This window comes from Pteronotus mesoamericanus, unplaced genomic scaffold (genome assembly GCF_021234165.1).
Source record: "Pteronotus mesoamericanus isolate MK-2021 breed Mesoamerican mustached bat unplaced genomic scaffold, CSHL_Meso_final contig_164, whole genome shotgun sequence".
NCBI classification, from domain to species: Eukaryota; Metazoa; Chordata; class Mammalia; order Chiroptera; family Mormoopidae; genus Pteronotus; species Pteronotus mesoamericanus.
The window spans coordinates 24521444-24545957 of record NW_026555065.1 but is presented as its reverse complement, the minus strand read 5'-3'; the positions used below and the strand labels follow the sequence as shown (position 1 = coordinate 24545957).

The following is a 24514-nucleotide window of genomic DNA, read 5'->3' as shown; positions in this document are numbered from 1 at the left end:
TCTTCACATGGATGTTTTGCCAATGAGAAGAATCTGAAAGCCTGTGAAACCATCCATTTTCACCAGACAAAGTCTTCTCACCTCATCTTAAATTAATATTAGGCTAATTGGCATTTTTAATACTGATTGACCCCATCTTGAGTAACAAATTCCAAGGTTCTTCCATTTCCTCACTTTTTGTTTATTCTTGAAATGTACTGTTAAGAGTTGGCATGTGTTCCATGACTTAGTTTGCCCTTCAGAAACACCTGGGTGTCAAATGAGTTCTCTCTTGCACACTTACAGAATTCATCATCGTCTCTTCAGCTTTAATTATCTTTATTTTCTTAAGAGAAAATAAAAATTGGATTAATAAAATGTTTCTTCTTATCATTTTCACAGACATTATATGAGATTAAAAATATTCATAAAACCCCTCAAAATTAAGTACAAGCCCAGCAACCGTGAGTCTACCATAGACTAACAGAAAAGGAAACCAGTACACAACCAATACTGCCATCTGTTGGTGGCAGGCAGAGTTAGCTCACTTTTGTTTTTACCTATCAAAGTCAATTTTAAAATTCCTAAATATAGGAGGTGCTGCCTCTCAGTGGAGCCTGGAAAAAGTAAAAGCAACCATTTCTGAAAATATCTTAAATTACAACAACAAGAATTTCATTGTCTGTTGTACCTTTAACTACAAAGGTATCATAATTTGGTACGGTTTGTTTTCAGAGAAATGTCTTCGCAGAAAGCACACTAGATGGACAAATATTTTCATATGACTCAAGAGGTGACTTTTTTATTCATATTTATTTATTTTCTTCTATATAATATTTTATTGATTATGCTATTACAGTTGTCCCATTTTTTTCCTCCTCTTTATTACCGTCCGCCCTGCACCCCCCTCCCACCAGCATTCCCCTCCTTTAGTTAATGTCCATGAGTTGTACATATAAGTTCTTTGGCTTCTCCATTTCCTATACTATTCTTAACCTCCCCCTGCCTATTTTGTACCTGCTATTTATGCTGCTTATTCTCTGTATATTTTCTTCCATTCTCCCTCTCTGATCTCCGTTCCTGTGATTCTGTTCCTGTTCTAGTTGTTTGCTTAGTTTTTGTTTTTTGGTTTTGTTTTCTTTAGGTTCAGTTGTTGATAGTTGTGAGTTTGTTGTCATTTCACTGTTCATAATTTCTGATCTTCTTTTTCTTAGGTAAGTCCCTTTAGCATTTCATATAGTAAGGGTTTGGTGATGATGAACTTTAACTTGACCTTATCTGGGAAGCACTTTATCTGCCCTTCCAGTCTAAATGATAGCTTTGCTGGACGGAGTAATCTTGGATGGAGGTCCTTGCCTTTCATGACTTGGAATGCTTCTTTCCAGCCCCTTCTTGCCTGCAAGGTGTCTTTTGAGAAATCAGCTGATAGTCTTTTGGGAACTCCTTTGTAGGTAACTGTCTCCTATTCTCTTGCTGCTTTTAAGATTCTCTCCTTATCTTTAGTCTTAGGTAATATAATCATGATGTGCCTTGATGTGTGCATGTGCTTCCTTGGGTCCAACTTCTTTGGGACTCTCTGAGCGTCCTGGATCTTCTGGAAGTCTATTTCCTTTCCCAGGTTGAAGAAGTTCTCCTTCATTATTTTTTTCAAATAAGTTTGCAATTTCTTGATCTTTCTCTTCTCCTTCTGGCACCCCTATGATTCAGATGTCAGAACATATAAAATTGTCCCAGAGGTTTCTAAGACTCTCTTCATTTTTTTGAATTCTTGTTTCTTCACTCTGTTCTGGTCAAATGTTTATATCTTCCTACTGCTCCAAATCATTGATTTGAGTCCCACTTTCCTTCTCTGTTGGTTCCCTGTGTATTTTTCTTTATTTCATTTTGCATAGCCTTCACTTTTTCCTCCATTTTGCGACCATACTCAACCATGTCTGTGAGCATCCTGATTACCAGTGTTTTGAACTCTGCATCTGATAGGTTAGCTCTCTGTTCATCGCTTAGTTCTATTTTTGGAGCTTTGATCTGTTCTTTCATTTGGGCCATATTTCTTTGTCTTGGCACACCTGTTATGTCAGAAGGGGTGGAGCCTTAGGTATTTGCCAGGGTGAGGCAACCCAGGTAACTGCGTTGTGACGCTGTGTGTGGGAAAGGGGTCAGAGAGGGAACAATGCCACTTGTTCAGCTCTTGGCCGGCTTTCAGGCACTTCCCCCTCTACCCACAAGCAAACTGGGTCCTTCTGGTACTGATTCCCAAGTGGGTAGGTTTGTGTACATTCAGAGCTGACATTTTAAAGGCATTCCTGAAAAATGCATATGTTCTCACACAAAAGCAAAGTTGACTCAATCACAATATTGAGCCTTTCAACTCTATACAGTTGACCTTGGAACAACAGGGGTTTGAACTGCATGGATCCACTTACATGTCTTTTTTTTTTTTTTCCAGTAAATACCTATGCTGTTTCCAATCCAAATACCTACACTGTTTCCAATCCATAGTTGGGAGTCCACTGATGTAGAGCATGAATTATATGCATGATTTACTCCATTTTATATAGGGTACTTGAGCCCTAAACAAAATCAAGGTCCTTTAAGAAAGGAATAATGAGAAGATGTATACTAAGTAGGGAACAAGTAATGGCTGCCACATGATCAAGGACATTTTAAGTTTTGCTCAAAGTTCACAAGTCAAAAGCCATTGACTCAAACCTCAAACTGCCTACTAACTACAGGGTTTTCCTTCCCTCCAAGAAATAGCTCTAAGTTCCTGACTGTTTACTACCAAAACTACTCTTCGTGACTGACATATGCTACCCTGCTCCCCAAAGGATTGACCACACTCTAGAAAACATAACTTTAGTAACAATCACAAAGAGCATTTAAAAAGAAGAAAAGAATCACTGGCTCATCAGCACATTCTGAAGAAATCAACAAACCCTCTAGCACTGCTCTGTTAGTTGAATGTTTTCCAACTGATTCCACAGTAAGAAATGTAGATGTGCTCTTTTATAAAGCCAAGATGGTGTCCAAAGCATATCAGGTAAAAAGGAGGTGAGAAGGATGAATGAGAATTCAAAATAAAACTAAACCCATCCTCCACCACCTTACTCCTTGGCAGCTGCTCCAGCCTATTAACTAAATCACCAATAAGTCTCCAAAGTAATTAGAGACAAGTCTTCCAATTAAATAACTGTGGCACAATTATCACAGGACTTGATAATTATACCACATTGGTCCTCACAGGCACTGAAAGCAGTCCCCTGGCCTAGGTTATTTCAGCCAATGCCCATCCCTCTCCTGTAGAAGGTAAGTGCTCAGTGATGTAGAACAAGGCAGAAAGAAAGACACAATTTCTCCAAATCTCAGACTGAATAGACAATTCAAAGCAATTTCCCTGCTTTCACAGAGAAATACTAAACAATATATGTCTTTAGAAACAGGAATATTATATTTTGTCTGCCAAGAACTGTGAGAGTCAGCAGAGAATTTTACAGGGACAGTTCCCTCCTGTTGGGAGGCAGCCCACGAAGAAAAGAACACTCACAGAGAAGTGGCAAGACCTGGGGACTTGTTATAGCTGGACATGCTCAAGTAAGTTATTTCATTCCCCTCCCCCATCATCTTGATTTTTCACAACTATAAAATGACAGCATTGGACCAAATTATAAACGTCTGTGTTGTTTTCCCCCAACAATAGGCCAAATGGTCAGAAACTTAGATCTAAGCGTGGAGGCTGAATGATTTTTTTTAAATGTTACGAGTTGAAAGAAGCCACACTTGGCACACAGATACTAGAGTGACGAAGTATGGGCCAAGGGCACAAAAAGTGTTTACGCATACTGATGTCCTTTTTATCAACTATCATGCAAATGTCTGGGTCTCATAACACAACGTTAGTAGAACTAAAATTTAGCAACCGAAGATGAGATAATTAACTGTGTTCACCTTCAGCTGTAATAGCTATTGACCTGGGCCTGTTAGCAGCAGCCTGTCACATAACGATGACCTTTCGGAAGGGGCTTTGGCCTACCAGATTGTGTGGATACCCTAATTTAAAGGGGGAATAAGGCTCCGAACCTTTCCCAGGCTGGCCTCCAGGGGTAGGTAGGTTGCATTTGTTCCAATGGGACCCAGGTTGGACCCCAGGGGATCTCAGAAGTTATCTCCTTAGTCTATGAGTCTAAACCAGTGGTTCCCAAACTTTATTGTGCCTATGAATCACCTGAGAAACGTATTAAAAATGCAAATTCCTAAGCCCAATTCCAGAGACTCTGGTTCAGCAGGTTTGTAGTGAATCATAGGAATGGGTATTTTATTATTTTATTTTTTTTAGAGGAGAGTAGAGCACAGTCTCCCACTAACATAAACTATGTCGTCAAGTTTCCCACATTTGGGGAAATTGTAGGGGTGAGCAGATCCAGAATGCAGAAGTTAAGCCTCGCCTTGGGAAAAACACCATGATCATGGTATTTCCCCGGCCAGGTAAATATAGAAATGTGTATTCTAAAGAAGTACCAGCAGATGGCTGTGATATAGGTAATTCAAAATCCATACTTGGAGGCATACTTGTCATTCCAAAGCAGCTGGGAGGGATTCTTGTACTAGCAAAGGGCCTGGGTTTTCTTCATTTGGCTAAAAATAATGTGGTCAAGAATTAAAATCCAAATCCATATGATGAATATGTAGGTCCTTACTTCTAAGGAAGATGGAGAAGACTTGGGCATGAATGGGCATGTATTCCAGACAAACACAGAGATGTGAATGGTCCTCAAACCACCTTTGCTGGAATGATGATGCTGAGTAAGGAAGCAGAATTGATGGGGGACTCAAAGGCTGGAAAATTTTAGTTTAAGGTAATAGTTAATAAGCCTACTAGTTAATGCATGTGAAAAGCTATTGTTTTAGGAATTGCAAGTACAGCCAACCCTGACTCCAAGAGACCACAAGCAATTGAGCTTTGTGCTCCAGAAGAGACCATAAAGCAATCAAGGTGGTACTCGAGCCATTGTGTTCCTGGGAGAGACAGTCTGCTACCCAGGACCCAGATAAAGAAAATCACCAGTTGGCCGATGAAAGGACCTCAGAAATTGCCAGACTACAGCTTTTATCTGATTAACCTCTTTCCTGCATCCCAAATCCCTTTCCTACACTTTTTTTCCCCTTGAGTCCCAAGTCCCTTACCTATACTTTTGCCCCCCTGATAAGAAAGGCTGGCTTGAAAAGAAAGGGAAGACAGTCTGTTAAGGTACAAACCCACCATCTTCTCAGATCGCCAGTTATCTGACTAAAGCACCCAAAAAGATTCAGTCCATCTCTGCTCATTGGGTCTGGTAGGTGACAGGCAGCATGAACACCAGGCTTTTCCAGTTTCAGCATTATTACATACTGTATGTGAATGAGTCATTTATTCAACAGGAGAACAGAGGTTCTAGAAAGCCCTGCAACCCCAAGCAGAAATTAACAGCATCACACAGTTAATTTCAAAAAAAAAGAATCTGTCTCCTTTCTTTCTGTTTTTGCTTATCTAAAGCTCTTGAGTTTCCTGAGGACTTACCTTTCTAGAGAAAAATCTCAACCTCAAATCACACCACTTATTTATTAGTAAGCCTGCTTCCGTGACTCTCAGTAGGAAAGACATGAATCTCTTCATCAAGAATCCTAAATCCTCTTCCAAAGGAGCATGTGTATCATCCTTCTCTCCAAGCTCTACCATCAGTGGCCTCAACCCTTCTTAAGGACATAGGCCACAAATCATTGACATGCTTTAAGTTGCCAGAAGCTTGCCCACTCTGTAACTTTCCAATTCATTGACTATTTTTAATGTTTTTAAAAACTTTCAACTGCAGTTGACATACAATATTATATTAGTTTTAGGTGGACAACAGAGTGATTAGACATTTATATAACTTATACAGTGATCATCCTAGTACTATCTAACACTACACAGTTATTACAATATTATTGACTATATTCCTTTTGCTATACTTTACATCCCCATGGCTGTTTCTTTTGGTTTTGGTTACTTTTTATAGAGACGGCAAGGGAGGGATAAAGAGAGGATGAGAGACATCAATCAGTTGCCTTTTATACATGCCTCAACTGAAGACTAAACCCACAACCTAGGCATGTGCCCTGACTGGGAATTGAACCAGCGACCTTTCGCTTTGCCCAACCAATTCAGCAACACCAGTCAGGACCCCATGACTGTTTTTACAACTGCAATTTGTACATCGTAAACTCTTCTTGTTTTTCACTGTTCGATCCATCCCCCTCGCATCTGGCAGCCAGCAAAATGTCCTCTGTATCTAAGAATTTATTTCTGTTTGGTTTGTTCATGTATTTTGTTTTTTAGATTCCATATATAAGTGAAATCGCATGGTATTTGTCTTTCTCTGACTCATTAATTTTTTTATTGATCTTAGAGGATGGGGGAGAGAGGAAAAAAACATTAATTTGTTGTTCCACTTATTATGCATTCTCTAGTAGATTCTTGTATGTGCCCTGACCAAGGACTGAACCCAATATTCTAACCAACTGAGCTAACCAGCCAGGACCTGACTCATTAACTTTCTTAAAAATATTTTTAAATTTAATCTGTATTGTATCAATAAGACAAATAATTGCTTGTAATCAACAGACACTGCTTCTGAATTAGTTAAGAAACTGGAACTTCCACAAGACCCTTATATTCTGTCTTTAATCTCCACCCATAGTAGTACAGTGTCAGTGTTCCTGGCTTTGCAAAGGGTCTCTGCAACTCCAACATGTAGGTCTCTGTAAAAGAGACTACACTGCAAATTGAAAGGGCTGCTCTGTGAGGGCATTTTCCTTTTGCATAAAGTTACATTAATAAGAGTTAATTGATGAACTTCTGGCCAAGACAGAGGTGAAGTTAGATACACTTCACCTCCTCACACAACCAAAAGGACAACAACAAATTTAAAAACAAAAAATAACCAGAACTGTCAGAAAATCGAACTGTATGGCAGTCCAGCCACCAAGGAGTTAAAGAAGAAACCTTCATCCAGACTGCTAGGAGGGGCAGAGAAGGCAGCTGTAGTGGAGAGGACGTGTGGCAAGGCAGCAGCTGGAAGACCAGGCAGGCAAGGCAGCACCTGGCAGACTGGCCAGTCCCACATTTGCATGTGGATAAACGAGGAGGAACAACTGGGGGGGGCAAGACAAACCACACAATCCAGGGTCCAGTGCAGGAAAAGCAAGCCTCAAAACCTCTGGCTGTGAAAATCTGTGGGAGTTGTGGCAGTGCGAGAAACTCTCAGTCTCACAGGAGAGTTCGCTGGAGAGACCCATAGGGTCCTAGAATCTACACAAACCCACCACCTGGGAATCAGCACAAGAAGGGCCCAATTCACTTGTGGGCATCTGGGGAAGTGACTGAAAGCTACCAGAGAGTCGATCAAGAGGCACTGTTCCCTCTCAGACCCCTCCCCGACATATGGCATCACAATGCAGCGACCTGGGTTGCCACACCCTGTATAATACTTAAGACTCCACCACTTAAAATGTAACAGGCCCACTGAGACAAAGAAATGTGGCCCAAATGAAAGAGCAGATCAAAGCTCCAAAAATAGAACTAAGTGATGAACAGATAGCCAACCTATCAGATGCAGAGTTCAAAACGCTGATAATCAGGATGCTCACAGAAATGGTTGGGTATGGTTGCAAAATGGAGGAAAAAGTGAAGGCTATGCAAAGTGAAATAAAGAAAAATACACAGGGAACCAACAGTAAGGGAAGGAAAGTGGGACTCAAATTAACAATTTGGAGCAGAAGGAAGAGGTAAACATTCAACCAGAACAAAGTAAAGAAACAAGAACTCAAAAAAATGAAGAGAGTCTTAGAAACCTCTGGGACAATTTTATATGTTCTGACATCTGAATCATAGGGGTGCCAGAAGGAGAAGAGAAAGATCAAAAAATAGCAAACGTATTTGAAAAAAATAATGATTCCTTCTACCGTGTTCTTCAACTCAGAAATTGTATTCTTCATTTCCTCTTGTCTCTTATTGATAGTTTCTATGTCCTTTTTCATGCAGAAATAATTTGCAGTAAGTTCCTCGTAGTTTCCCTGTAGTTTTTTGTAGTTTTCTCTGAGCTCACTGAGCTCATTGAGCTTCCTTGGAACTGCTGTTTTGAACTCATATATTGAGAGTTTACTTGCCTCTATTTCATTTAGTTCTCTTTCTGGGGATTCCTCCTTTCTCTTTGAGTGGGGAGTGTTTCTTTGTCTCTTTGTCTTCCAATTATTTGTGAGACTCTTCTTTTTTGTTTCTGCTTCTTAAATTGATCTGTCTGGATTTCTTGACTTTGGGGGGAAAAACTATTAACCCTGTTTCAGATGTGTTGCAAATACTTCCCTATTCTATTACTTGTCCTTTAACTTTTTTATATGTATATTGCTCTATAGTCTTAAATGTTTAATATAGTCATATTGCCAATATTTTACTTCATAGCTTCTGGGTTTGAATATGTTACTTCAGGGTAAGAAAAATGTTATTCTAGATTTTCTCCTAAAACTCCTTAGATTTTACATGTTGATTTTTAACTCACCTGAATATTTTCTGTATAACGTGTGAAATAGGGCTCTATATTTTTTTATTTCAATAGGGGTCCATGCACCTTATTTGTTGATTAAGCCTTATTTTCCCCATTGATTTGAAATATCAATTTAATCACATATTACATTCTTAGACAGATATATACATTTATTTCTAGAATGTTCATTTTATTTCATCTACTTGATTATTTCTGTGCTTGTGTCATGTTTTAATTGCTGAGATTTTATAATGGATTTAAATTTTTTAATATTTTATACTGAACCTTAACATTAAAAAAATAAATAAATAAAATCAATCTGCATTTTAAAAAAAAGAAGAAACTCCTACATTTTGAGACAACATGGATGTAACTGGAGAATATTATGCTAAGTGAAATAAGTTAGTCGGTGAAATACAAATACCATATAATCTCACTTATAAGTGGAATCTATTCAACAAAATAAACTAATGAACAAAATAAACCACAGTCAAGGAAACATGGAGCAGACTGAAAGTGACCAGAGGGGATGGGGAAGGAGGACAATGGTGGAAAGAAGGAGAAGAGACTGACTGTGGGAGAGGGGGGCGGGGTGGGATGGGTGAAGAAGGGCAAAGGGGAAAAAATTGAGACAACTGAAATAGAATATACATGATTTAAAAATAATAATAATAATGCAGGAAAACTTTCACAATCTGGTGAAGGAAATAGACTTCCAGGAGATTCAGGAAGCTCAGAGAGTCCCAAGGAATTTGGACCCAAGGAAGCACACATCAAGGCACATCATAATTGCATTACCCAAGACTAAAGATAAGGAGAGAATCTTAAAAGCAGCAAGAGAATAGGAGACAGTTACCTACAAAGGAGTTCCCAAAAGACTATCAGCTGATTTCTCAAAAGAAACCTTGCAGGCAAGAAGGGGCTGGAAAGAAGCATTCCAAGTCATGAAAGGCAAGGACCTCTATCCAAGATTACTCCGTCCAGCAAAGCTATCATTTAGACTGGCAAGGCAGATAAAGTGCTTCCCAGATAAGGTCAAGTTAAAGGAGTTCATCATCACCAAGCCCTTACTATATGAAATGCTAAAGGGACTTATCTAAGAAAAAGAAGATCAAAAACTATAAACAGTGAAATGACAACAAACTCACAACTATCAACAACTGAACCTAAAGAAAACAAAACCAAAAAACAAACTAAGCAAACAACTAGAACAGGAACAGAATCACAGAAATGAAGATCAGAGGGGAGGGGGAGGGGGAGGGGAGGGGGAAGACTGGAGGAAAAGGTACAGGGAGTAAGTAGCATATAGTAGGTATAAAATAGGCAGGGGGAGGTTAAGAATAGTATAGGAAATGGAGAAGCCAAAGAACTTATATGTACGACCCATGGACATGAACTAAGTAGAGGGGGTGAGAAATGCTGGTGGGAGCGGGGGATGCAGGGTGGAGGGGAATAAAAGGGAGAAAACAAGTGGGACAACTGTAATAGCAAAATCAATAAAATATATATATATGAAAAAGAAAAAAAGTTAATTGAGCAAAGACAAGGATAATATGATAAGAATGAATGGGACAGCAAGGACACGAGTCTCAGGCTAAGCCCACTGAGAGCCTGTAGAGGCACTGAGTAAAGACCTCTTTTGAACTGAGCAGTATGGAATCATATACTCTGTTTCTGACTATAAATTATACTTACTTTATTTTCAAACACATTTAGAGCACTTACTGTGTGCCAGGCACCAGTCAATTTGCTTAACAAACATTTACTCATTCTAGCTATAAACACCATACATACACATGTTCAATATCACCCCGACTAAAGAAACTACTGACTCTTGCCCCTTTGTTCATGAAAAACCAGAAGCATAAATCCACTCCCATCTACTAATGGCTCTGGGCTTGTTAATGGTAAAAAGTCTGAATTGGAACTGAAGTCCACTATATCATGGATGAGTTGAGCTTGACTGGATCTCCCTAAGGGCCACAGACAAAATTGGTACCCTAGGGTTCATGTCCCTTCAAATTTGCAATTGTGGAATTTAGTGGAATAAGACAGAACCCCAGGAGGAAGAAGCAGTCCAGTAGGCCTTTTCCCTTTTGAACTGGTAAAAGACTAGATTAGACCTCTCAAATCTTTTCCAGCTATGTAACAATGAGGATAATAAAGATAAAACAAACTACAAAGCTGGTTTTAATTTATGTGTTCAGATATTTCATACATCTTGAACTCAGTATTAAAAATAAATAATAAAAAATTCTCACAGAGTAATTGATATTCCAGGAGCACCAGAACAAGACTAAAATAAATGCTCATAGTCTGGATAGAAGTTTTAAATAAAAGAGAAATCAATCAGTCTACCTGAATAACTTAAGCAATCAAGATTGACAGAATCTCAAGGAACTTGAATCCTGGAATTCAAGCACATAAAACCATTACTTAATTTTCTTTCTAATCTACTGTCTATACCCTTTACTTTATCAGAAAGTTAATCAAAATATTTATTGAGCACAATAAATGTGCTAGCAGTGGGCAAGGTGCTACAGAAAAAACAAGAAATTATAAAGCACAATCTTTATCCTTAGGAATGAGATTTACTTAGATGAAGAGAGAAAAAGGCCTTCCATGCAAGGGTAACAGCACAAAGAAGAAAGAATAAGATTCAAGGTTAAGAAGAAGAATTTCTTACAATATAAAGTCATATTTGGTGGATAAGGTAGAGCCCAGCAAAAAACTTACACCAAAATGCAGTAGGCAAAGGGAAACCAGTAAGTTAAATACAAAACTTCATAAAGTTATGGTTAGAAAAGCTAGCAGGGTATGAGAGGAAGGAGAGATAACGAACTTAATGCATTTGTCATTGTTGTGGGTTAAATCGTGTTCCCTAGAGAGGTACGTCCAGGTCTTAACCTCCAATCCCTCCAGCTGTGAATATGACCTTATCTAGAAATAGAATCTTTGCCAATGTAATCAAGATAAAATGAGGTCAAGATAAAACACTGAATTACAGTGGGCCCTAAATCCAATGACTAGTATCCTTATGAAAAGAGGAGAGGACACACAGAGAAGAGGCACAGGGAAGAAGGCTATGAGAGATAGAGGCAGAAACTGGAGCAATGCAGCTACAAGTAGGAGAATGTGGGTAGCCACCAGAAACTAGAGAGAGTCTGGAACAGATTCTCCCTCAGGGCTTCCTGAAGGTACCAATCATTCCAACACCTTGATTTTAGACTTTTGGCCTGCTGAACTCTTAGAAAAGAAACTTCTGTTGTTTTAAACCATTTTATTTGTGGTGATCTGTTACAGAAGACTCAAGAAACTAATGCAACCATGCTCTGCACAGTAAATGTGTGAAAATAGAAAAAATCAGATACAAGTTTCATGACTTTCTAACTCATGTATTAAAATTATCACTTTATGCCTTCTTTTGAGATAGCTTAAAGTTCTCAAATTATATTAATTTACACTGAAAATCTAGTATATCAAGAACATTGACCTCTTTTGCTTCTCCTATCAGCCAAAACACTTATAACTGAAACACACGTTAAAGTAACCCACTTGTGAACTACAAGGTTTAACACTACATTAAAACTAATACAGATACAATGGGAAGTTCGGCCAACTTTCAATGGACTGCAATCATTTCCTGTTTGTTTATTTTTAATTCAAAAGAAATAAACTTTTAATAAACATGACACTGTCTTTCCCCCTATATCCCACTTTATACAGACAGTTTTTAAGACAGTTTTCAGGAAAAGCTCATTACACTCAATAGTCACACATACAAATTCTATATCACAACAAACACATACAACTCAGTGAAAGTTTACTCTTCATTTTGGGGTGATAATGATGATGGTTGAACACTTCATGATATAGTATGGACAATGAACATATTAAAGCAAAGACTAAAAACATTAACAATATTTACCAGTCACTGCGCTGCTTTGTACATATTAGTCTATACCCTCCCAGCACTATGATACAGTTAAATTACCCTTTACTCTGCTTTCGGTTATCAATAGCTTCAAAGACTAATATTAAAAACATACAAACAACTCTGCGACACAGTTCCTAGGAAACTATCCCATTGAAAAAGAGACTTGGAAAAAGTTTTCTTTTTAATTAAAAGGTATTCATCACAGCACCGTTTATCATGGTTTAACCAAGAAACACCCTCAGTGTCCAAAAATACAAGAATGGTTAAATGATTAAATAATCAAATAGCATATAAATGCTATTATTTCATTGCATTATTTCATAATGGTGCTTCAAAGCATGTTTAATATGAGAAAATGCTCATACGTTATATGACTGTTCTTTTCTTCATAATTTTGTTTTCTAAATTCTTTATTATTTTACAATGAGAAAGGAGTTTTTTCAAAAAACAGTAAAGGCTGGCTCAAAAACAAAATGCCAGCAAGTGGCAGAGCCAGGACTTACACCCAGAACTATCTGATTCCAGAGCCCTGTGGCCCACTAGCCAACACTGATCTTATAGAAAGTCCTACTTTTATCTCAGGAACATTATGTTACAAAGAGTAACAAGTATGGCATGGCCAAATACTATTTCACAAAATAGGCCATATAACTATGAGTTTTCATAATTTAAAATATTGCCTCTAGCTCCGGTTGTGGTTTCTTGGTTCTGGTGCAATCTGTCAAGAGTCAGAATTGTTTGAATCAAATGTACTATGCTGAAAGGCAACATAAACCAAGAGAGCCATTACCCAGACCTAGAGTGGCCAGGATATCAGTGGAAAGAATGGAGACCAGAGCTCCCACTCCAGGCATTTCAGCTAAAAAATAATTCATCAACAGTTCCATATCCCTGGGAAGAAAGGAAACTCTATCAATACATGCTATATCCTTAATGAAACAGACAATTCTTATTCTTTTTTGCATGCTTTTCTCTGTAATCACAGGGATCTAGTACACAATGTCATAAGTAGGCACAAAATCATACTACAAAGACCAGGCCCTCAATGAAAGTAAAGGTATTTGCTTCATTTAATTTAAATGCTTCATATTTTTGTATTCATTCTACACATTTACAATATACCGACTGTGTAAAAAGGATTTAGACTTATCTCTGCAACACATACATTAAGAACATTTTGCAAATAAAGTTTTAGGTTTCTTCTCCCTTCAATCTCCACCTTTTGCTGTCCCTTCCCATATCTGCAAGTGTCTAGCAACAGACATCTGATAATAAATAGCATTTGCTGCCTGAGAGGTCATGACCTCAGCTATGGGAAATATTTCTAAATTTTATTAAAATTTTTCATTTGGACATAGCCTAGTTTCTTTTGGACTTAATTTATTTCAAGTCCTGAGCCTCCACAGCTTAAATAATTAGCTAATAATCCATCACAAGGCCTCAGTGTGTGCCGCTTTTCAGAGGGCTCTCCATCTCTATTCCCTGTTACTGTCAAAAAAAAACCCCATTAGTTCAGTGATTTGCATGGGGCCACTCTCTAAGTCAGCAAGTGACCTTGCCTGTCACTGCTCCCAAGGGTGGCTAATGCAAGGCATTGCCAGAGTTCTGAGTTATCATCTGAAAACTTTACCATTCATCACTGTTTCTGTGGACCACATTAATGAAAATAGTCTCATCTGATAAAAAAATTATTTGTATTTTACTTCTTCATTCCCATGAAGCTATAATGTCAATGAATATTGTGTAGGTCAGCTAGATGAATTCACAAAATGATAAACTAATTAAATGTATTATTTTTCCTCTTCATTTACAGGATGAAGTACTCCCTTTTTCAAAAATAAGATTGACAGCAACTTTACCAGGTGACCTGGTATCTTTAAATTCCTTTAAGAAGAACGCTCAGCATCATGTCAGAATAACACCTCCTTACAATAATTCCATAATTAACAGCTACAGTCTAGAGGGGCAAAGCACTGGCACCCCTCCTTTCAATCATTCTTGAATTATGCAAATATCTATAAGCAGAGATAGGAACTTAAATTTCTAAGGGGAGACACAGTGAAAGGAATATCTGAAGGATGAGAGAAGTTAGCCAGGTGATAAGGCAGGGAAGAGCTTTTATTGATGAAGGAATAACAAAATCCAGGGCAAGGAGACTGGAAAGAGAACAATGAGCTCTGAGAACCATGTATAGTTTGGAATTCCTGATGTAAAGAGATGAGCTGGAAAGGAAAACAGGAGCCAGGTTGTGGAATGTCACTATAAGCAGCTATGGGGAGCCAGAGAAGGGTTCCAAAGAGGAGAGTGACATGATCAGAGTTGTTGACCGAGAAATCATCAGGAGAGGATAAAATGAAAGTACAGAATTTATGGCTGTTCTCCCAAGATGCCTAAGTATAAACAGAAAGAAAAAGACACTGATGAGGCAAACGAGACAGTGGGAGCAGGAGACACTGAAGATAAAGGAATCAGGGAGATAACTCTTGGAAGAAAAGGCTGCCGATATGTTTCTAAGTGAATGAATAAGAACCTGAGAGCATTCCCTGGCTGGTGTGGCTCAGTGGATTGAGAGCTAACCTGCAAACCAAAGGGTCACTGGTTTGATTCCCAGTCAGGGCATATGCCTGGGTTGTAGGCCAGGTCCCCAGTAGGGGGTGCATGAGAGGTAACCACATACTGATGCTTCTCTCCCTCTTTCTTCCTCTTTTCCCCTTTCTCTAAAAATAAATAAAATCTTTAAAAAAAAAAAAAAGAAAGAAAGAAAGAAAGAACTTGAGAGCATTATCCACCAGAGATCATTTTCCTGCTCCAGGTGAGTACTCAAATCTAGATCTCCCATACAGAACATCAAGTCTTCTAGTTTCTAACTACTCACAGTATAGTTTGTTAGAAATGCAGAATTTCAGGCCCCACTCCCAGACCTCCTGAATCTGAACCTGCATCATAACAGGATCGCTAGCAGATTCCCTCACACGCTAAAGCTTGAAATGCACTATTCCACACAATCCTAGGGGGAACTTTTATGGAGAATAGGAAAGGAACCAGAAGACTGGAGGGGGGGAAAAGGGAAAGAAAAATACAGCAAAATTCATATTGGCAGCCTGATGCTAGAATATGTTATTGACAGGAATGCCAGACATAATCATAATCTCTAAGAGCCAGCAAGGACACATTAAGAATAAATCATATCAGATTCTCCTTATCTTCTTGTATCAGTAAACCTAGGAGATACAGTAAACATAGTATATCTGGGTTTCAGTGAAGTATTTGATAATATGTCTCGAAATACTTTTGTAAACAAGAAATGTGAGTTTGGTGCTAGTTCTATTTAATGCATTTATAACTGGTTTAATAATTATTCCAAAGGCTTTTGACTAGTGTATTAAAATTAACCTAGATTTGCAGATCTCTGGTGACAGGACCTCCAAACTTCTCTCTCCGGGCCATTCAAAACATTTTCTTGATAATTCAGATGCCAATACAAAAAGATGCACAACTAGTATCACTGACAGCAAACATATTACATAATGGCACAACCAGGCTTCTGCCCCACCAAATTAATAGGTGGCTAGAGAGAACTAAAACCTTTTAGTTTAGACAAATTAAAATGATGATAAAATTGAAGTGTTAATCTGAGCTCCTATGTTGAATAAAGACAAGAATGATGAAAAAGAAGCATAACAGCAGTACATGAAGTAAAGTCTTGGGAGGATTGGTAGATGCTAAAATTCAATGACTCAACATATTGACGTTAACATGAACTCAACAGGAATATGTAAGTTCAGTTCGACCTACGTGCCAAACTCCCCAACAACACAAGACTGGTATTAAGATTAAAAGGGGGCAGCAGCAGAGATTTAAACCAGCTTTTGCATTCTTCAACTTGAGATAGCACAGGAAGATCCCATAGACAAAATTAAAGATGCCTGACATTAACAAGAAGAAGCCCCAATAAGCAGACCAAATTGAAGTGGAGCATACTTTTAAAGCTGCCCACATGCTCCCTTGTTTGTATTCTAATGAGATTTGCATGTTAACCAGGCACAACCGTCCCCAAAGCCAAAGAGCCCTTACTTGGTCCTTATATCCCCCAATGGCCCTGTGTTCTCTTTTGTGTCAAGCTGAAAATGACCCTTGACTACCTTAGATATGTTCCTATATCTAAACTGCTCTTAAGACTTAAGTTTCCTAGTTTGGGAAGGTCACTGCATACATACTGGACATTTGGAGGACAGAATTAGGCTTCAAACATCTCAGGGACACTGGGAAGTCCAGACTAGTGGCAGGTGGGTAGAATTTCAAGGCCTTCATCACTGAGGTATCAAGGAGTCCCACAGAAATGGCGGTAGGTGAGAGGGCCCCCAAGTAGGAGTGGTATGTGACGAGTCCCTGTGAGATGGTGCATACTGCCTAAATTTTTAATTTCAATGAAAATGTTTTTTTTTAATTCTGCATAGATCAAGCAGCAAGATGGCTTAGTGTTTTCCAATTCATGTAGCTTCAGATCCATCATGTTTCTGAGAGTCAAGCTCCATTTTGAGATACTAGATTAAATGGGAGAGAAGGAGCACCTAAGGAGAAGGGTGAGTAGTCACATAATCCCACCGCTTCTTTTATAAAAGGATATACCTCAAAGGCAACCATCAGAAAACCCACTTCTGTCTTTTTGAATAAATAATTTAGTTATTACTTATAGGACAGAAACTGAGACAGGGATGTTGATGATGGCAAAATTAGGAAATTAGATGATTTCATTCGCAAAATAGTGAGGTAAGTTTTTAAGTCATATTTGAGAAGAGGAAGGCCCTGACTAATCACACTGAGAGGCTCTCTTTTCCATATTATCTTCAAGCCTTAAGCAATGCTAGTTATTAAAAGATGGGTAAAACTGGTACCAATAACCCCAAAATTAAATTCCTACTTCTTCCCCATCCCAACCACCTCTCTTGGCAAGAATAAGTTGACTGAAGGCAATGCTTGAGCAGTAGCTTGAGCACTTACCTTAAATAACCAGTCTTCTCCCTTCCATCCTCCTGACATCTACCCTCATTGCTTGACTCCAGGGAAGATGCCCATCTGTCACTAAGAAATTGGCTGGTCATCCCTTAGATCACTGTTAAGCATGAAGCACCTACATTAAAATCACACTGCGTGTTCATTAAAAATACAGCCTCCCAGACCCCCATGTCAAACCCCTAAAACAAAATTTCTGGCCCTGGATGGTATGACTCAGTGGATTAAGTGCTGGTCCCTGAACCGAAGGGTCACTGGTTTGATTCTCTGTCAGGGCACATGCCTGGGGTTGAGGGCCAAGTTCCCCAGTAGGGGGTGTGTCAGAGGCAACCACACATTCTCTCCTCCTCTTTCTCCTTTCCCCTCTCTCTAAAAAATAAATAAATAAAATCTTTTTTAAAAAAGCTTTAAAAAATTTTCTGTTGGTGGAACTCAGGAATGTACATTTTTAACAAATGATTTTTATGCACAGTAGGTTTAAGAATTTCTGCCTCACAATTAGAATCACAGCGAGGCAACAGTCATCCAGCCCACTCAACAGCAGGGCCAGGCTAGAATCCACCCTTCCTAAAAGCCTGCTGTGATTTTTACCAGCTAGAGCCCACTGACTTGCTACGAACAAGAAAAATGATTTGGCACTCTTCAGAGAGAAGTTTGGTCCAATCTTAACAATGACAGCATCCCATGGCAAAATACACAGTTAACCCTCTAGTCCCTAATACTGCCTTTCATATGGCAGAGGCAGAAAGCTTCATTTTAGGACTTCTGACAATTTGTAGAATCATCATTGCTACAGATTTGTAGCCTTGAGAGGAAACCACAGAAACAAGAGGACAAATACAAAAGGTGCTGTTCTCATCAATCAATGAAAGGCTCTGGAAACCAAAATTTGATTATTTTGTCTCTGCTTGAGTCTCGCTTGAACTCTGTGTTCCTGGAAATTAAATTCACACTCAGGTTGACTTGAGAGAGTCATTTTTTCCTTTCCATTTAGCAGCCTTTGAAAGTGTTTCTTGTCTTAAGAAACTGCACAGGAAGCCCTAACAAAAAGTAGCTGTAATTAAAGGTACAAATGAACACACACAGGGATGCCCAGGAAACCAGGGAGTAAATATCACATACCCTCTAACATAAGGCAGAGGTGTCCTCAAACATTCTTGTTCAGAAAATACTAAGTCACTCTTAATACAGGACATTCTCTCAATTACTTTATTTGCCACAATAAATTACTTTATTTGGAGCTTTTGTTTGCAGAAGGCACAATGATCTAAAATTACCTCAATCAACATTACTCATTACTCTGGGCTTCTTATAAAGGTCATCTGATGGAATAAGTAAAAAAAAAAGGGGGGGGGGCAACTGTATCATTCATCATTCCTGGGCATGTAAACTCGCAACTGCAAATTTCACAAAATCTTATTATAAAGCCATAAATGATTACATCATAGAGTCAGTGAATGGCAATCAGACAAAAACAGGAGGGCGGGGGAATTTTCACTAAAGAAATCTGAACGGTTACTTGTGGCTTAGATCAAAATTTCAGTGGCCACATCATACATGGTTTAAAAAAACAAAAAACAAAAAAAACACAGCTGCAAAACGAAACGGGCCCTGAAAACTCGATGAGATGGCTCCAAGTGCTTCTAGCAAAAGCAGTTGCTGAAGTCAGGAGGTATATGGAGAATCAGAACTGCATCATGAATTTTAAGTAAAAAGATGTAGTTCTAATTTACCACACCACTTTGTCACTGGAATTGAAAAATTCTAGCAAAGCATCAAGACACAACAGATACAGTGCACTAAAGCAACATGTCAGATTAAGATGCAAATGAAAGACAGTTATGATCAAGTGGTTATAACACTTGAACACTCACCCACCTCAAGAGTCTAAAAGAAAATACAGAGAGCTGTGGGTGGTCACCATGTCCGACCCACCCGGGCGAGAAGGGAGGGGTAATGTCTTTCCCACAAGCCTAGTAAGAGGGTCCCAAACAAGCACATGCAGACAACTTTACGTGTGGCCCCTGCAACTGGGTTCACAGTGGATTCTGACTGGCTCCAATCTGAGAAACCTAAAGGGTAAGAGACGGGCTGATGAGCTGCTCAGACAAGAGGCAGAGCAGGCAGCAAGCACTCTCAGCATTTAGCAGGGTCAAGGATGTGTGTGCGTTTGCTTGTATTGGGTGTGGGCCAATGGCAGGAGGTCAAGCCAGGGCTTGTCCAAGACGGTCACCTATAGGGACAAACAGTCCTCAGCAGAGAGAAGCTGGAGGTCCAGCAGCATTCATGGGCAGAGGACAGTAAGCTACTAACCAACAATATAGGAGGGCATCACCACCATCAAGGGACAGAGAGGTGACCGTCCAGACAGCATGAAGCCACTTACAATAGGATAAGTCTGTACAGCCAAATAACCTTTGCCAGAAGCTCAAGATGGGAAAGGAAGGCAACCATTCTCCTTTGCCCAACTTCAAGCTTCTCCCAGGCAACGGGCCTTGGCTAGGGGTTGTGGAGTGGGGAGAACTGATCATTTTCGATCAAGTTTGGTGCTTTAACTCTTTCTGAGGCTGCACATATTATGTACAGTAATTCTCCTTTAACTCTGGGGGATATGTTCCAAGACCCCCACTGGATATCTGAAACTGTGGATTGTATATATTGTCCCTGTATGTATTGTATTTTTTCTTATACATACATGCCTCTGATAAAGTTTAATTTATAAGTTAGGCACAGTAAGACATTAATAATAACAACTAGTAATAAAATAGAACAATTAGAACAACATGCTGCGGTAAAAGTAGTGTAAATGTGGAATTATTAAGTAAAAAAGGGTAACTTGAACACAAGCACTGTAACACAAAGACAGCCTATCTCATAACTGAGAGGGCTAGTGGGTAACAAGTTGGGTGCATATACAGCAGAGAGGTGCTGGACAAAAGGAATGATTCTCATCCCAGGTGGAGCATAGTGGGACATCAAGAGATTTCATCACGCTACTTAGAACAGCACACAATTTTTTAAAATTATTGTTTACTTCTGGAACTTTCCATTTTGTATTTGTGGATGGCAGTTGACCAAGGGCAACTAAAACCTGGAAATTGAAACTGCAGATAAAGAGGACTACTGTGTTAAACTGAGAGTGTTTATGACTGAAGAATAACCAGAAAAGTTGTGGAGTTATCCATGCTGTCATGCAAGGTCATATAAATGAAATTGAAATAAAAAGGAACAAACATGGATATACACACAATTTGGATGAACCTCTAGGGAATGATACTGCATGAAAAAAAATATCCCAAAAGGTTACATACTTTTTATTCCACTTATAAAATGTTGTAAAATGACAAAATTATACAACTATAGATGAGATTAGTGGTTGCCAAGAGTTAAGAATGGGGTGAGGGTGAGAGAGAAGTAGATGCGGCTATATAAGGGCAACAAGAGAACTCTTTGCAATGATGGAAATGTTCTTTTTTTTTTTAACTGTATTTTATTGATTATGCTATTACAGTTGTCCCATTTTTTTCTCTCCTTTATTCCCCTCTGCCCTGCACCCCCCTCCCACAAGCATTCCCCCCTCCTTAGTTCATGTCCACGGGTCTTACATATAAGTTCTTTGGCTTCTCCATTTCCTATACTGTTCTTAACTGGAAATGTTCTATATCTTGACTGTACCATTGTCAATATCCTGGTTATGACACCGTACCCACCATACATACCAGGTACCATATGTGTGCTATTAGGAGAAGCTGAGTAAAGGGTATACAGCATGTCTCTGTATTTTTTTTTTTACAACAGCAGGTGAATCTACAATTATCACAAAATAAAAAGTTTATTTTTTTAAAAAAGGTGCTGAAAGGTGTGTGCACATACCAGTGGATGACCAGTCTTTATTACACTGATTCACATTCTATCAGCTAAAGATGCTTTGAATTTTTTGTAAAACCTACTGCATCCTGTTATGCAAAAATCATGGTTTTCAACCTAATATTTCTGGGCTGTATTGGTATATTAATTAATTAGAGCTGCCATAACAAAGTACCACAGACTGGGTGCTTAAAACAACAGAAATTAATTGTCTGATGGTTAAGAAAGCTAGGAGTCCAAAATCAAGGTGTTGAAGGGCCATGTTCCCTCGGAAACCTGTAGGGGAATCCTTCCTTCCTTGCCTCTTTCGAGCTTTTGGTGGTTTGCCAGCAATTTTCGGTGTTCTTCAGCTTACAGCTCCCAAACTCCAATCTCGGCCCTTATCACATAGTGCTCTCCCTGTGAGTGTCTGTCTTCATGTGGCCATCTTATAAGGATACCAGTCATGTTAGATTAAAGATCCATCCTACACCAGTACGACCTCATCTTAAGTAATTTTATCTGCAATGACTCTATTTCCAAGTAAGATCATATTCTGAAGTACTGAGGTAGGACTTTCACATATCTTTTTTTTGGGGGGGGGCACAATTTAACCCATAACACTTGGCTAGAATCAGAATATTCTGTTTGTTTTATTCAGACCCTCTTCAACATCCCCATTTCCACCACTGAGCTCCTAGGACAGATAGGTAGAAGGAAAGGTTCCCTAGAAGTTGATAGAAACTCAAGGACGCCACCCTGATCTCACACATCTAGGATCCATCTGTCTCCAGACAGGCAGCCAAATACCACCTGGAACTCCCTGATGACAACACTGCCTCTCAGCTACCGTCCCATAGGCAGGGTCATGCCCCCAGGCAGCTTCTAGCAATAATTTTGATTGCCCAGGATCCAAAAGCCTCTAAAAGCAACAGTGATGTCCCCATACCCATTATGCTACTGGGTTCAAAATGCTGCTTGTCTTATTTCATTGGCTCACTCTAACCTAAATCAGGTAATAACTTCTGTCCTTATGGATTTCCTATCAAGAGACCAGCTGTCCCTACAGATATCTGGCTTTTGTGAATATTGCTCTAGGCGACTGGCTATGACTGTGAGTGTCTGAATCCTGGCAGTAGGCAAAATACATACTCATTTTCAGAAAGCTCTTAAGCCTTATTATGCAAATCAAGATAGTGGCTATTTAATTAATTGTTCTATTTAATTTCCTCCAAGCATTTCATTCCATCAGTCACTACTTACTGGGCACCAATTATATGCCAGGCACTGTTCTAGATGTTAGGGACACAGCACTGCATGAGACAAAGTCTCTGTGCCCGTGGCTCTGCATTCTAATGGAGAAGGACAAACCCAGTAATAGCTGGCGTTATAACCAAACAAACAAGGTAAGAGCTGGGATTGTAAGTGCTATAGAGGAAATAACCATGAAGATGTGAAGTGGAGGAGGAACCACTTTAGATAGGCTGTCTTGGAGAAAGTGACATCCGAGCTCCAATTTAAAGGATAAATACAGGTCAGCCACAGGAAGCATGGAGGTGAGAACATTCTAGGGCAGAAAGAAAAGCAAGAACAATGACCTCCAGTGGTATTGAACTCGACATGTTAAAGAAACTGAAAGGTGGTTTGGAAGATGTGGAGGATGTCTCTGCTTTGCTCCTCTCTACCTTTTGCCACTTGCTCTGCACCTCCTGCATTTGCACTGTCTATTTAACTTGACAATGTCCACATGAGTCTGGCCCAGGTTCTTCCCAGTACTTGGATACCTGGACCTCATGCTGACAGAGCTCTTGCTCTCCTCTCTCTGCCCTGGGCTTGCATCAGCTGAGGACACACATCTCCCCCAACCACTACACCTGCTTAGGCCGTCCTGGGAGATGGACACTGGCCATGGTAAAATCTGAAGCAGAAAACATTGAGCAGCTCATTCCCCAACCTGCCAAATGTCCGAACTTCCTCCACACCACACAACTGACTGTGGCGAGGGTTGTATTTCTCAGGACTCACCCACAACCTTACCCAGTGACCTCCCCATAGCTCTTATAAACACTGAGGAAAGCAAAGCCAGCTTACGACCCAAAGACTGCGGAGATCATCATCCCCTGGGAGGCTACAACTAACAAAGGCACTATGTCCCTTTTCTAACACAGCTTGATTTTTTTATTACAAAGTTTTCATATTAATTAACCATGAACAACTATCTATGTGTAGATAACTCTTGATTTTTTTTTTAAGGGATGTTTTACTCAGAAAAACAGAGGCTATATGCTGATTCAGGAGAGTTGCCAGTGTTTCCTGATCCAGGGCACTCTCTTCTGTCTCTGCACATGCACGAGCCTTTGACAACCCTAAGATGGTCAGCGTCGCTTGCATTCCTGGGCCTGAACATGCCCTTCCACTCCAGACCTCTAGCTCGGCCAGACTTACAGTCCTCCTCAGCGTCCTTGAGCACCTCCCCTATCTCTACTAGCCTATCTCTGGCTTCTGCTCCACTCTCAGGACTCTTGAGTTTCAGCTGCACTTCATTCCTGGGCATTAGGCTCTCATTACATCAGGCCCTGCCTGCCTGTGAGAGCTGGTCTAATGAGCAAGTCATTACCCCTCTAACTTATTTACCTAAGTGGATGATACAAATGATGACAAAAGTATTACATTTATACACACACACACCAGTCAGAATATTTCTGTTGTGTGTGACAGGAACCCAACTCACACAAGTTTAAAAGGGAGGTTTGGGGTCTTCTAGTTCACATAATTGGAAAATACAGGCTCAGGAACTCTCAAACAGTATCATCAGGTCTCTCTGCCCCACCCCTTTCTCTCTCTCCCGCCCTTCCAGATTTCTCTCACCCTCACCTCTGCTTCTCTCTCTGCCCTTATTCTCTCCTAAGCAGACAGCTCCTGGCTTCCTTTATCTGTCTTTAGCAGCTCTTTAAAAAAAAAAAAAAAAAGAGGGGAGGCGGGGAACTTCTCTACCAGCAACTCTACGTCAAGTACTTTGACCAAGCTTGGATCCTATGGCCATCCCTAGACTAATCACTGAGGACAGGAAATAGGATCCTGGGACCAAGAAAGTGAGGATCATGTGCCTACCCTTGTCTTCTGGGGTGGGAGTGGGGCTATACAGAGTACTGTGAGGGGCAGGCATATAAGGAACCACCTGAGA

The 24514-nt window shown here is 39.6% G+C and overlaps 1 protein-coding gene and 1 non-coding gene across 3 annotated transcripts in view; both read right to left on the bottom strand.

The window, feature by feature from the left end:
• GPR176 (G protein-coupled receptor 176) overlaps positions 1–24514 on the bottom strand; it is a 90836-nt gene that overhangs the window by 54339 nt on the left and 11983 nt on the right. The gene's annotated exons all lie outside the window — the stretch shown is intronic.
• LOC129064481 (U1 spliceosomal RNA) lies at positions 4310–4469 on the bottom strand. The gene has a single exon (XR_008528467.1). It is a non-coding gene; the product is annotated as a U1 spliceosomal RNA (small nuclear RNA).